The sequence below is a fragment of the Pinus tabuliformis genome, chromosome 7 (genome assembly GCF_031772625.1).
Source record: "Pinus tabuliformis cultivar Carrire ecotype Pingquan chromosome 7, CPIR1, whole genome shotgun sequence".
In the NCBI taxonomy this organism is placed as follows: domain Eukaryota; kingdom Viridiplantae; phylum Streptophyta; class Pinopsida; order Pinales; family Pinaceae; genus Pinus; species Pinus tabuliformis.
The window spans coordinates 424,689,322-424,704,226 of NC_142293.1; positions in this window are offsets into that span (position 1 = coordinate 424,689,322).

Below are 14,905 nucleotides of genomic sequence, written 5' to 3' on the forward strand. Positions count from 1 at the left end.
GACCCATTTACTGTCTGAGATAGGATAAATAAAGTTTACATCCAACAGCTTTTGCAATTCCTCTTTCACGATGTCCTTGAGCTGTGGGTTCAACCTCCATTGAGGCTGACAGATGGGTCGAGCATCCTTCTCTATAGAGATGTGGTGTATACATAGTTGTGGGTCTATCCCTTTCATATCAGCATAATCCCAAGCAAAAGCCCCTTTATTTTTCTATAAGACTTGGATAAGCTTCTACTGCTATTCGCTATCCAGATTATCATTGATATTTAGAACTTTGCCTGGCTTGATCTCAATGGGTTTGCTGTTATAAACAATGGTCGTCTGAATATGCTGGTCACTTATATCCTTTAGAGGATCTTCCATGGCCTCATTATCAAAGATTTCTTTCAACATCTAACACTGTACATTACTCACATTAGCTAGCTGATTTATAAAGTTATTGATGATGTCATCCTTAGTCTGATCTTTAAATTCTAGTGCCTCCGCTACTATGAGTCCACAAATTGGCGAATCCACTCGGCAAAGGAGCACAAACAGACCTCCTTGACTCCATTGGGCCTAACCATTTACCAGACTTCCGTTATGAAGCTTATATAGATGGAAGCTTTAGCTCCATATTTAAAAAAAATTCCAAAAGAGAACTAGCATGACTGAGAAGGGGCTTAGTCGATCCAATCGGCTCTAGGGACAGTTGTAATCCCTGCATATCGACACAAAGAGGACATGGGTCATCAGCGCTGGTCTTGTAAACTAGGATAAATAGATTTTTTTTGGGAAATGATTCAAAAGGGAATTGTTCTTCTCATGAAAAGGGACACAATGATAGTTTCTTCATGATAGGAAAGCATGTAGGGTTCACTGTAGAGGTATTCTAGGATCATGGGATGGGGAGTACATGGAAAGTGACAAAATGTTATGTAACACCACTGCAAAATCATATTTAGTCAGGGAAACCTCAAGAATTACTGATCTTTCTTGTAATTTTTTCACTCTAACAACTGGGTAAACATATGGCTAGACCAATCATAATAGTTCACTTGTCTTAATCCCGATTACCACCACTTATAGGTTGCATGCATATTCATATCCCTTTATAGGAATGATAGTACTTTTCCTATAGCACAAAGGCCTCTCAAGTTAAAAAACCGTAGTTGACAATTAAATGGACATGTGAATCATATTTAACATAAATATACACGCATTCACACCGTCAGTCACTCATAGTGACACCATTAATTTGTAGCTTGGTGAAAACATTCAAAGCTTCCTTTTGGAAACATTGTATTTATTAAGTTCATATAACACACTATAATATGAGTATTACCAATTACATTTTGATGTATACATTTCCTTAATTCCCATGGACCTATAGGACTTCTACGCTACATTAGTTTATGTAAATATAGCTATTCAATAGTTGACACACTTAATGTAAATAATATATTGTAGGATACTTAATGTTTGAATGAATTCAAATAACTTAACTCGAAACTCTTAGTATAATTATAAATCACATTAATCTTTCTCTAACTCAGTAAATTAGAAGACTTTTTAAATGTTCTTGTAACTCCATTTTTTTGTGTAGATATTTCATATTCTTCCTTGCAAAAATTGCATGGAAAGCCTGAGCATGATGTCTATGATAATATTAAATTGAAATTATCTAAAGTGTGGATGCATTTCAAACCTATTTTTATAGTATCTCACAAGATGTTTTCTCAAGGAAATGTTAGAGAAATGTCATGGGGAAAATCATGTGTTTCCACTATTGAGGGCTTTGGGAAGTGGGAAGCAATGTAGCTGTGGAGGAGATGTACTTTGGGATTAGGAGATGGGGTTTGATCTTTAGTGAGACTCCTTTTTGTAATTTTATTCTAGGATTTTTAAAGGCATGAGAGGTTCAAAAGGAAATGGATGTTTTTTCCTTTATTTTAGGTAATTTTGAACTGATTTTCATGTTTTATAATTTCATGATCAATGAGTTTTGCAAATCTAGCTGGATGCAATAGGGCTTGCAGTATTTATAGAAGATGGGAGAAAGGAATATAAGCCTTAAGGGTGTCTTGTATGCAATTTTTATGAGTTGTCTTAGAGTATTTGGGGAAGACGCAAGAGAGGAATATAATCCATAATGGTGCCTCATATGCCTCTATATGTTGCTTCTATATTTTTTCCAAGACCTTAGTTTCTAATAAGAAACCTCTAGGTAATATTTACTTTTACTTTTATTGAATTCTAAAATTAATTTAGAGTTCTTGTTAACCTGTTATCAAAGTAACAGATTTCAATCTATTAGTCATTTATATTCTAGCTTCAAGTTTTATGGATTCACAACAATACTCTATTTGCTAGCTAAACATAAAATTTAAATAGGTCATTCCATCTAATACCAACTAGAGTCCCTAAAGTAAATTTTTTAATGTGTTTGCATTGTTCCAAAATTGATTTATGTCTTAGGTATATCATAAGATACTAACTAAAACTTCCAAGTTATAGAAAGTATGTTCTCCCACTCTAGATTAAAAGTTATTCCTCATATCAAACCTTTGCATCACTCTCCACCTCCTCCCCCACAAAGGTACACTTCTCTTATCAACACTTTTCTTTTACAGGTATTGGGAAATATAGGAAAAATGTTTCCTGGCATGAGCCATAGACACTTCTTCACATTTTTAGACATATTAAAGGCCTTATTTATATAATTGTCTCTCTGAGTGTTTTATTAGTTTAGATCTGAGATTCCCCTAACTTATTATTGGACTTCTAAACAATTAATTTGCTTGGATATAGAATATTCTTGAGCGACACTTTGTATATGTTTAATCACTTGGTAAAAAAATTGTATTTATTCAAGGGTACCTAAGCCCTCAGTTATACAATTATCTTGACATATTTCTTTGTTCATGTGTAAATATTTTATGTAAATCTTCTAATTATGTGGATTAATATATCCATTTTCATTATGGAACTTGATACTCTGTTTATTTAAACATAGAGTGTGCTCAAGCATACTTGCGTTGAGTAAATTGTGTTTTATACTGTACTTATTTTTTAATATATGGGATTCTTAAATCCACCTTATATCTATCTTTTCTCTTTCTATATCTTACATTCAAAACATTGCCTTCTGTATTTTATTTTTATCTATGTACATTGTAATTCAATCATTTTTATTTACCAATTCCATGGTTCTCACACAAGCAAAATTGTTTGGTAATTACTCTCATTTAGAATACACCATACTCCTTGTTATTTGATTAGGGTGCCTACACCCATTTCATATATGTATATATGATGTATTTCTTATCAACTGAGTAATATAAATATGTTGTTTTGATATGTAGCAACATCAATATTAGTTTGAGCATTCATAATCTTATATGGTTCTTTGGATGTTTTCTTTCTCAAGGATCTAACAGATGGTCTTACATAATTAATAATTTCTTTCAATCCTTATTTCGCAGGCCATTTATATACTTTATCAAAAAAATGATAATCTTAATTTGCAAGAACTCAACGTTTTGTTCAGAGTGTTTGAATTGTATTCTCCACAATTTCTAGACTTCCATTCTTTGAGCTGGGTGAATTCAATTTGCAAATTAAACATTATAGGATTTGTTTCCATAACTATTAGCATCTGTGTATGTGACGACACTCATATCTATACCTTAGAAAATTATTATTGAAAGTACTTGTGGATATGTTTCTTTGAGCTACGTGCATCATTGTTTTGGTTTAATTTGACCATTGGCTATATACTTTCAAATGGGAAAGATTCTATCAGAACCAACATGTCACTAACAAATATTTCAGATGATCAAGCATTAGATTCCATACATCCAAAATAATTGCATAAATAATAATCTTCTAGGTGTGCAATTCATTAACAAATGGTAACAAAAATTAATTAAGAATTCAAATAGTAGAATCTATGAAATTACTTAATTAGTTGATAATAAAGGCCAATAGCATGGAATCAATTTTTATTTTATTCAATAGATTTTTTATACTAACAAGCCTTTGCCAAAAATTTATTCATTGGGCTACTTCTCTCTGGTCTCAATTGAATATTTTCATATATTTTAGTTTTAAACAACAATCCCCTTGATCAACATAATTGCATTTCTAAAAAATACAAAGTTTTCCTTGAGCCTAGAATTTCACGTGGTACTTATATACACTTGTGGGTGTGGAATATATTTGCATAGTTCTCCACTCTACATTATAATATCTATGTTCATATCAGAGCCAGCTAACATTTGATTTTTATTGGCCCACATGAACTCTTTTCCACAGCTCAACAAACTAATTGATTGTAGTTTACATAGGCCCATTTTGTTACCTTTTGCATTTGATTCCTCAAAGACATACCTTTACCTTATTTCTACAATGGGCCAATCCCACCTGTATGGAAATTGTAGGCCCAAGAATTTTCACCTTGTAATGGAACTTTATAATACATTAAAATTAATTCTCCCACTCTTTAGTTTTCATACCCTGCCCTTTCATCAATTTCTTTCTACACGTTGACCCCTAAATATATTATTAAGCTTACTAACTTATTATAGAACCTACCAAATGTTAAGGGATAAATTCCCCTAGGGTCTTGGGTTAATACCCTAGCAGATTAGAGGTTATCTACGCAGAGAAACACACATTCCATACAACCATGATGCTAATATAAACAAATTGAACGAAATGAGGTGCACCTGGGGCTCCTTTGTTTGGGAAGACCCGGCCAGGGTCCAAACCCTCTTAGAGTTCCTTTTGCTTCTTCAACCTGCAAAATAATAAATTCAAGAAAGTACAATAGTATATGGACTAAACATCATAAATAAATCATCTTCATAGTATATTGAAAGGTAGTTAGTTATGCAATTAGAACAACCATTAATATATGAATCATAACATGGATATCATAAACATGAAGAAGATTTATATCAGGAACAAAGACAAGTGTTTCTTTTATTATAGATAACTAAAGTACAGAAAGGAATAATTTCACCTGAGTCGTCCTTTCGTAGGCTCCAAGCGGAACCGTCCTTCAGATTTGTCCAGTCTCAAGCCTTCAACAAACTTCTTCCATGACTTACTCCATGATATCTCAAGTAGTAGAAAGACATCATCACACAAGGAAACAAGAGTTTCCTATAAATGGGGGAAGTGCAGGAGGCACAAGGATCTTCAGACCTGGTCAGGGAAAATCTCAGCAGAGTGATCTTTCTCTCTCTTCTCTCCTCCATTAGGCCTTCCCATTGAATCCTTTTTATACTTCTCCCAAAGTAGTTTTTTAGCTGGTAATTCGTTGGGAATAGTTGGGCCACGGGCACTAATAGGTAATCAACAGGTGAAACCCGTGATCTATACCCAAAATTAAGGAGATTTAATTTTTTCAAGTTTTTTAAGACATATACGCGGGTTGGGTATACACAGACCCGTGTACACACGCTTTTAGCTCAGGGCAATGTCCCGTATAGGGAGTAAAACACTGTTTTTTTAGTTTTGGACTAGGTCTGGAAGGAAGGGTTGCCCTAGGCCATGAGTGCAGCATCACAAACCTCTAGAGTGAGATTTGGAGCTATAACAGATGCCCACTAATATATGAGGTCAGAAGGGGTACATGATGTCCGAAATGTATTAAGCTAGTACATGGAAAGGAAATCTATCAAAAACTGAGGAGGACTTCACCAAAGTTCAGCTTGCCAAGCCACAAAAGGAGATAAAAAAGAAACATTATCTGAGGTGGGCATACCCATGCTCAGAGAAAGTATAGCATGTCTGCATATCAAGTATAATCAGATCCACTAGGTATACAAGTATAAAATACTGGAAAATACATAATGGATCATCTGATCACAATCGAACAAGTACATGTCTGAATATCACATATAAGAATGTCAATGACGCTGAAGGATGAAGCAGATCACTGATATCAAAGACTGATCCCAAAAAGTACCAAATGAACATGATGGAATAAGATGGTACTACACTGCAAACTCAGGTGCCAGCATATAAAATGTCACCATGAATGACTACACCATATAAGGTGGAGTGGTATCAACTAGCAGCAATAGGAGCAATTGTCAAGTGAACCAATGAATGCTGATACAACCTGAGGTCTTCACTGACCACCGTGGTACATTTCTACAGCATGGGAGTAAATGATCTGAAGTCGACCATGTGAGAAATCATTTGATTACCGGTCATTGATGTATACCGTTAACAAACGCGAGACTACTCATCGATAATGATAATGAGCGTCAAGGTACCCAGTACAATCTAAAAAGTGTGAATAGATGAGTTGAAGTCGAACACCTGTAAGAATCTATCAATCAGGAGACAATGATGGTTTCACACTGTCGATAGCGAAGGATCTGCCGCTAATGACTGCAAACCCCAAGGTACTGCCAAATGGACTCTAGATCTTTGCCCCAGAGCAATGAGTCGAAGTCGATAGGGAAAGATCTGCTAGAAGGAAGGTATTAAGGCATCCTTCATCAATCTAACATGAGTGTAACCCGTAGGCCAATAATGTGGAAGGAATTAGATGAAAGAGATGTAGTAACCTGACCGAATCACATTTCCGGCATACACAAGATGTGGCTAGTACACAATAGAAACCCTCTGAACCAACCAATAATGAAAGCTGACACAGAGGCGAGGTATCCACCAATAGGGTCAAATGGAAACCAAGGTGTTGCACGAATCCCAATGTGTGATAATGTAAGCTGATGTCGAACACAAGGGAAACCACTCAGTCAAAGACCCATGATACTGATCGATACTGAGCACAAGGTGACCTATCAATAATGAAAATAGGGCGAGGGTGCAGCTCTAGGCCTATCCTCAGAGCAAGATGTCGTCATTGATTAGGACAAGACCAGTTAGCAAGAAGTCAATGGGGACGTTCTCAAACCGGCACGAGTAAAGGACCAATATAGTTGATGTGATGAGAGACATGATACTGACAACCAGGGATGGCCAACTGAAAAATGAGTCAAGAGACACCGCAAAGAGGCCGACTCAAGCTAACTTCCCTTGAACAAAAGCACGACTCAATGTGACTATGTGGCAACATATGATGACTCTGTATAAGCTCGTTCTACAGGAGGAATGAACGAACCCTTGATATGAGTGGAAGAGATAACCAATCGGGGGAGAACTGACTCAATAACAAGGTTAAGGCGTACCTAAGTCAAACTAAATCCCGCCCAAATGGAGGAGACTTTGTTTTGAGTGCTTTGTTCAAGGGCGACACGACTGACTCTAGCTGCCAACAATAAGTGGAAATATTGTCCCGTTCCCACTCTTTTTTTTTTGGAATATATAATTTTTTGTGTTTTTCTTTTAAGCTGGAAAAAGAATAAAAGAATGCTATAGTAGAGTGGAAAGAACGAGTGTCGGTGAATCAGATGAACTAGTTCCTGGGATTAGAACAATCCTATGCTCTATGCAGGGAGGTGAAAACTGGTCAAAGACACTCAAACGTGTGTTCCTTCCACGGGTCAAGGTGTGTCAAGTTGCAGAAGTCAAAGGTATGCAAGTTTGATTTTGCAGTCCTTATGGTCAAAAGTTGGCTTAAACACGATTCCAAGTGAAGCCGGTTTAAGGCCAAAAGGTGAAAATGGTCAAAATGCTATGTAGTAGTACAACTCAACATAGAGGAGCCTCTAGGGTATAAGGCCAGAACGAAGCGAAGAAGCAAAGAGGAATGAGTATTCATCGCATAAGTCATGGCGGGACTACAGAGGACTCCTGAGCCTAGGGACAAAAAATCAGCATGAGTGCCAAGTGACAACAAGGTACTAACTAGGGCACCCATGATAAGGTAGGCTCTACCACACAAGTCATGATACGTCTAAGCAATGAGAAGGTTCCGCACCATAACTTGGTGGGGTTGATCCTAAGGCCAAAATGGAAAATGAAACTGATAAGTGCACAATGTAGGTGAAAAACCTAACCTATATGCCAGTTTCGAGAACCAATACCTGTCAGAACGGACCGACCATAGAAATTTCCAAAGGATAAATCTTCCAAGTTCTATAAACATAAATAGGAACACTAGACAAGAAGTTAATACATCCCACATATAAACTTCATATAAAATCGTGTGTTTATAGAATACAAAACTTGAAAATGCATACCTCATATATACAATATGGTACGAGGAACCACGAAACCTTACGACTTATGCATAATGGTTCTTCTAAACAAAGCCCTTGTAGGGCTCAAGCCAAGGATTCCTTTGGTAGTAAAAACTCATGGCTTCAAAGAGTTCCTCCTGTGAAGGAAAAACAAGTTTTGAGAAATCATGAGAACTACAAGGATCAAAAGAGGGAATTAAGGGGTCCCATGTCCCTATAGGAAGAATCTCTCGGTCAACTTTCGGGACCAAGTCCCAAGAAGGAGAATAATAGGTCAAAGGATTCTTCTTAGAAGCAATTGAACATTGAGGATTCAATGCCACATAATTGACTCGTGGCGGGGTAGAGTCTACTTGAACACTCGGAACAAACCAAGGGGTAGTTTGTAGTAAAGTCGAATTAGGGTGGTAATTATCATATGCAAGCTGATCAATAGTGACAATATTCCCATTATGAGGAAAGTACATTACTCGAAAGAGTGAAGACATCACAGCATTCATAGCATAGACATAATCACGCCCAAGTAGCATATTAAAGTCTAAAGGGATATCAACCACCATCATATCGATTAAGACAGTCTTCCCACTGAAAGTGATAGGCAATTGAGGAAGAACACCCATAGATTCGCCAGGTCTTCTATCATAGGCTACCAACTAACTCTGAGCTTTCAACAACTTTAGGGAACCCAAAGCTTTCCAAGTCAAAGAGGATATAATACTTGCAGAGGATCCTTCATCCACCATACATCGATAGACATTTGTGGAATTAACTCTGACCTTTATTTGGAAAGGTGCAGCAGAAGGAAGACGAGGCTCGACAAGACTATCCCAATCAAAGGAAACACTCCTAGAACTTGGAGGGGGAACATTCGAAGAAACTGGAATGCCCCCTATACTAGAAGACTTTGTACTAGAAATCAGGTAGACTCTTTTGTTAGGCACTTCACCCCCCAAACGAGGAGTGTAATCAGCCAGAGATTGCACTGGCTCTACGACATTATCAACTAATGGTTGATAGGATTGACAAGAAACCATATCAGATCTAGGAGTAGAAGTACTTTCAGACTCAGACCATATCCTTTGTACCTCTGGAATACCAGGGCATAAATGAGTAAGATGGTCTCCCTTGCATATCTTACAAGAGAACTTAAGCTTAAAACTTCTATGTCCAGGTTTCTTATCAACCTCCATTCCACCAACATGACTAGCAGTGGTTTGCGGAGATTCATGACTTGCAGATGATCCTGACTCTTTACTAGTATGACTTGAAGTGACTAGATTTATGCCCCTAGCATGACTTGAAGTGGCTGAAGACTCATCTTCAACATGACTAGCAGAGGTCGATGATGAAGTGCTAGTATGACTTGCAGTGACTAGACTCGTGCCCCCAACATGACTCGCAGCGGCTAAAGGCTCATCTCCAACATGACATGCAGAGGTTGATGATGAAGGGATATAATTATTCTTCTTCTTTGACTTCCTCTTTTTCCTCTTTTTAGATTTCTTATTACAAAAAGGAGGAGAAAAAGGAATCCCAGATTTCTCTTTGAAATAAGATGAACAATTAGCACCCATGTGATGCCCCTGAAATAAAGCATTCAACTTAGAAGCTTCAAGAGCATAAGGAATATTCGAAGTGGACCATAGCCAAACAGGTGGTCCAACATTCAACCCAGGAATATTCAAAGTGGCCATCAAGGGAGTACCAACATTTCCAAAGAAAGGAAAAGCACAAGGATCTCCTTTTGGAAACGTACCTGGGCTGGTTTCCACAGGAATATTGGCCATATCTAACTGATTCACAGACCCTTCCCTTACGGGAATGTAGAAATGACGTTTCAAGGAAGATAAAAACGCAATCAAGACATTTTCCCTTGAGGAGGAAACTCCACAACTTCCGAAAGAATGACGAAAAGCCTTTCAAGATTGGCGGAGTGGTAAGTAAGTCACTTAGAATACAAAGTCCAAAAGTGACTAGACAAAAATACCTAAAGCCAACTATATAGAAGGAGCAAAGATCACTCAACTATAAAGTCCATAAAAGATGTCAGCCAATAAAACAACTTTCAAGTATTTCCGCTCCAGGTGATTAGGACCGGATACCAAAATACAAGAAATTGAAGTAAGGAGCCTTCCAAAGATAGTCTGGGATAATGATGACCTAGTCCTACCAGCGAAGGTAACAGAGGAAGTTACACTGACCTCCTAACAACATCCTGCGTCGATGCAAGCCCCCAAGATTTGCAAGGGTGCCCTCCAGTAGTACTGTTGAGAGTGATACAATGTCGACCTCAGGTGCCATGGGATTCCCCTCAATAGCAACCTATGTAGATCCCTAGGAGTAGCAACTAAGGTTACCAACTCATGTCAGAAGCCAGGCGGAAAAGTCTTGAGTTAATATCCGACAAGTAGGAGAGGGGGTATCTCTCTTCCTTGTCTTCAAAAACCCTCGTGCTTAACTCCCAGATCCGGAGCTTTCCTAGTCTCCCTAATGCTATTGGATTTTCACTCACTATTTAGATTCCTACATTTGACAGTTTAAATGGCCTTGGAGAGTTTTCTCTCCACTCGCCTAATCTAAGGCCCTAAAATACCCTAAAACTTCTTGGTGTGTCTGACTTGACAATTATAAAAAAGTTCTAGTATATTTTAATTAGCACTTGTTTTTAAATGGGTTGTTCTTTAAGTCAAGGGATAAGCAGAAATGAAACTAGTGGTGTTTTGATGCAAAAGAAATTAATAAAAACCAAACTATATGCAAATGCACTCGTTTTGTTCTTCGATGAAATAAATTTCTACTAGGTTTAGAGGAACTTCTAAGAAAGTAACAAATTTTTCTTTTCTTTTCTTTTACTCAAGCTTCACACTCACAAAAATTAACAAAAATATGGATGCCTGAAAGATGCACAAATTTACCCTAATGCAATAAGTACATGCTGATGCAAAACTAAAAACTACTCTTAAATCAAGAAATGAAAGTAACTTGTTTATCAATTTTAATTTTCCACTTAAAATGTTTAGATATAATATAAGTTTTTGATGCTCATTTTTGTCCAAAAACTAAAAGCAAGTTTCAAGACAAACAAAAATGCACTTTCACTTGCAAATAGGAAACTAAATCAAAACAAAGTTCAAGAAAGCAAAACCAAGTTTTTCAATATGTTTTATTCAAAAGGAAAAACAAAAATGACTTTTCAAAAGTGCTCTAGACAAGACTGAAACTTTATGATCAAAGAATAGCCAACAAAACACTTTGCGAGTTTGCAACACAAAACAGGTGAGAAATCAACAAAAAATGTGTTTCAAAATGCTCTTGACAATCAAAAAGCAACAACAAGAGCTTGGGAAAAACCAAAAGATTGAAAAGACAACTTTCCAAGAAAGTGTGAATCAACAACTTTCGAAAAGCAAGAAAAGAAGATGGTCAAAAAAATATAGTTTTGACATGCAAACCAAAAAGTCACCAAAACAAAACTTGACACAAAGATTGAAATCAACCTTTCTGCCCTGAAGACACAGAGCATCCAAGAATCCTAGCAGGAAATCTTGTGTGCTTAAGAAAAAACGATGACGTTTGCAACAAAAAAAATAAGACCAACACTTTCCACAATCAGAGAGAATTCGAAATTAGATACTTGTTGTCAAGCTAAAGACTGACACAAAAAAGTAACTATTCAGGACTGAATCAAACCAACAGACAGACCTTCAGAAACAAAAAGATTTGAAAAATCTTGAAAATTATAAGATATGCGCGACTGTGTTAGTGCACAACTGCGTGTATACGCGGCTCAACCTAAGGAAACATGTGTATACACAGGTTTACTTAAGGAAACATGCGTATATTTGCCTTGTAAATAGAAAAAACAGTGTATATAAAAGATTTCAAGAAAAAACAAAAAACAGCCTGAAGAAATTGATCAAACTTACAATTCAAGTTCCTACAGGAATAGACTACACAGTAACAGCAAGCAAACAGATAGCTGAGCCCTGATTGGATTGAATAAACCCAAACTAGGAACAACAATACTGTTGTCCCCAGCAGAGTCGCCAATTTTGTTAAGGGATAAATTCCCCTAGGGTCTTGGGTTAATACCCTAGCAGATCAGAGGTTATCTACGCAGAGAAACACACATTCCATACAGCCATGATGCTAATATAAACAAATTAAACGAACTGAGGTGCACATGGGGGTCCTTCATGTGGGAAGATCCGGCCAGGGTCCAAACCCTCTTGGGTTTCCTTTTGCTTCTTCAACCTGCAAAACAATCAATTCAAGAAAGTACAACAATATATGGACTAAACATCATAAATAAATCATCTTCATAGTATATTGAAAGGTAGTTAGTTATGCAATTAGAACAACCATTCATATATGAATCATAACATGGATATCATAAACATGAAGAAGATTTATATCAGGAACAAAGACAAGTGTTTCTTTTATTATAGATAACTAAAGTACAGAAAGGAATAATTTCACCTGAGTCGTCCTTTCGCAGGCTCCAAGTGGAACCGTCCTCCAGATTCGTCCAGTCTCAAGCCTTCAACAAACTCCTTCCATGACTTACTCCATGATATCTCAAGTAGTAGAAAGACATCATCACACAAGGAAACAAGGGTTTCCTATAAATGGGGGAAGTGCAAGAGGCACAAGGATCTTCAGACCTGGTCAGGGAAAATCTCAGCAGAGTGATCTTTCTCTCTCTTCTCTCCTCCCTTAGGCCTTCCCATTGAAGCCTTTTTATACTTCTCCCAAAGTAGTTTTTTAGTTGGGAATTCGTTGGGAACAGTTGAGACATGGGCACTAAGAGGTAACCAACAGGTGAAACCCGTGATCTCCGCCCGAAATTAAGGAGATTTAATTTTTTCAAGTGTTTTAAGACATAAACACGGGTTGGGTATACACAAACCCCCGTACACACGCGTTTAGCTCAGGGCAATGTCGCGTATAGGGAGTAAAACACTATTTTTTTAGTTTTGGACCAGGTCTAGAAGGAGAGGTTTCCCTAGGCCATGAGTGTAGCATCACAAACCTCAAGAGTGAGATTTGGAGCTATAACACCAACATATAGCAAGGTTACAAAGTAGACAAATATTCTACAACTCATTGATCCATAAATAGTAAGATTATGGTTTATTTATCTCTTCAACATGGATTATATATACATACATATATCTATATATATATATATATATATATATATATCATTCCTTATCCATCGATGGATGATCTATCACTAAAGTGATTCCACATGTAAGAATAAACTTCAAAGCTCATTTGACCATGATTACCTAAAGCACCATTCTTCAAGCCTTTGCACGATATGGAAACCATTCATTATGGACTCGTTAGTCCATATCATGTATTTTTTTTATATTAATTATGAAGACTGGATAATAAAAACACACCACTTAGTTGATACAAATTCCAAGCAATAGGAAAACATTTTTTACTCAAACCAATTCTTTGAGAACATTATCCAAGTCACACAACTTGGGAGGTTGACGTTCAACCAACCAGAAAAGCGTATAGCTTGAGGGAAGGTGTATGCCCCATCCAAGGAAGATATCAGCTCTAGAAAATGTGTGTGGAATGTGGGAAAGGGAAGATGCCCAACAAAGGAAAAAAATGGCACTACGAAATTTGATGATCCGAATAGAAAATTGCATCAACCCATGGTATTCATCCACCCATGTTATTCATCCACACCTGAAATTTACCCATGGTATTGTAAGTGGCATCCACCTTTGGTATTGTAAGTAACATCCACCCATGGCATTCATTCACCCACGGTATTCATTCACCCATGGTATTTTCCCATGGTATTGTGACATCCATCGATGGTATCCATTCCCCCATGGAATTGATCCGTGGTATTGTAACTGAAAATTACTATAAGTAACAAGTCACATTTTGTAAAAGGACAGTTTGTCCGCCACAATGTAGCTTTTACAATTATTCTCCGTTTTAATAATAAAATTCTTTGTGGTTTTTTTATTGGGCATTCTCTTCTTTTTCTTCTCGCATTTCAATTTTTCAGATCTTAGGGGCCTCTCCCCCAAAATCTATTTCAATAATTTAGATCTTGGGGGTCTCCCCCTTAGATCTGGATTAGTGGTATCAGAGTAGCTTATGATTCCATGGGAATGAGGGTTTTATGCATTTTTCAGTTTCAAATTTTGTAGCAATATTCAACAAACTTAAAGCATGTGTTATGTCCTCCACATAACATTTTCTTGCGCCAAGCGGGAAGAAGTTTTCTTTTTTCATTTTTTTGCAGGAATGTTTTTTGGCAGCGAGTTTGCAGATCATATATGAAATTTTTGGTGCAAAATTTACAAAAACCAATAACATATCTAGATTCCTTGCGAAGAAATACCCAAATTCAAAAAAACAATCAACCGAATCGGAGTCCGGATGAAGGAGATATTGCTGATTTAAAATCAACTATGTTACAGAAATGTTTATGACGACAATTTGTGGATGACAGATCTCCTAGATTTTTTTGCAATTTTGGTGCATAATTTCAGATAAGTGATTGTATATCTGAGCTCCTCTCAAAAACTATGTCAATTTCAAAAAACAATTGGAGTTCGTATGTTGGAGATATCACTAATTTAAAATAAGCTATTTTTTCAGAACTTTTGTGGCAACCAAAAAGTTGCAGTGCAAGTCTGAGATTCTAGAGTGTCCAGAAAGGCTTTTCACCACATGGGAAGGTCAAAAATGGTCCTTTTGTTTCCAAAAATAGGTTATAA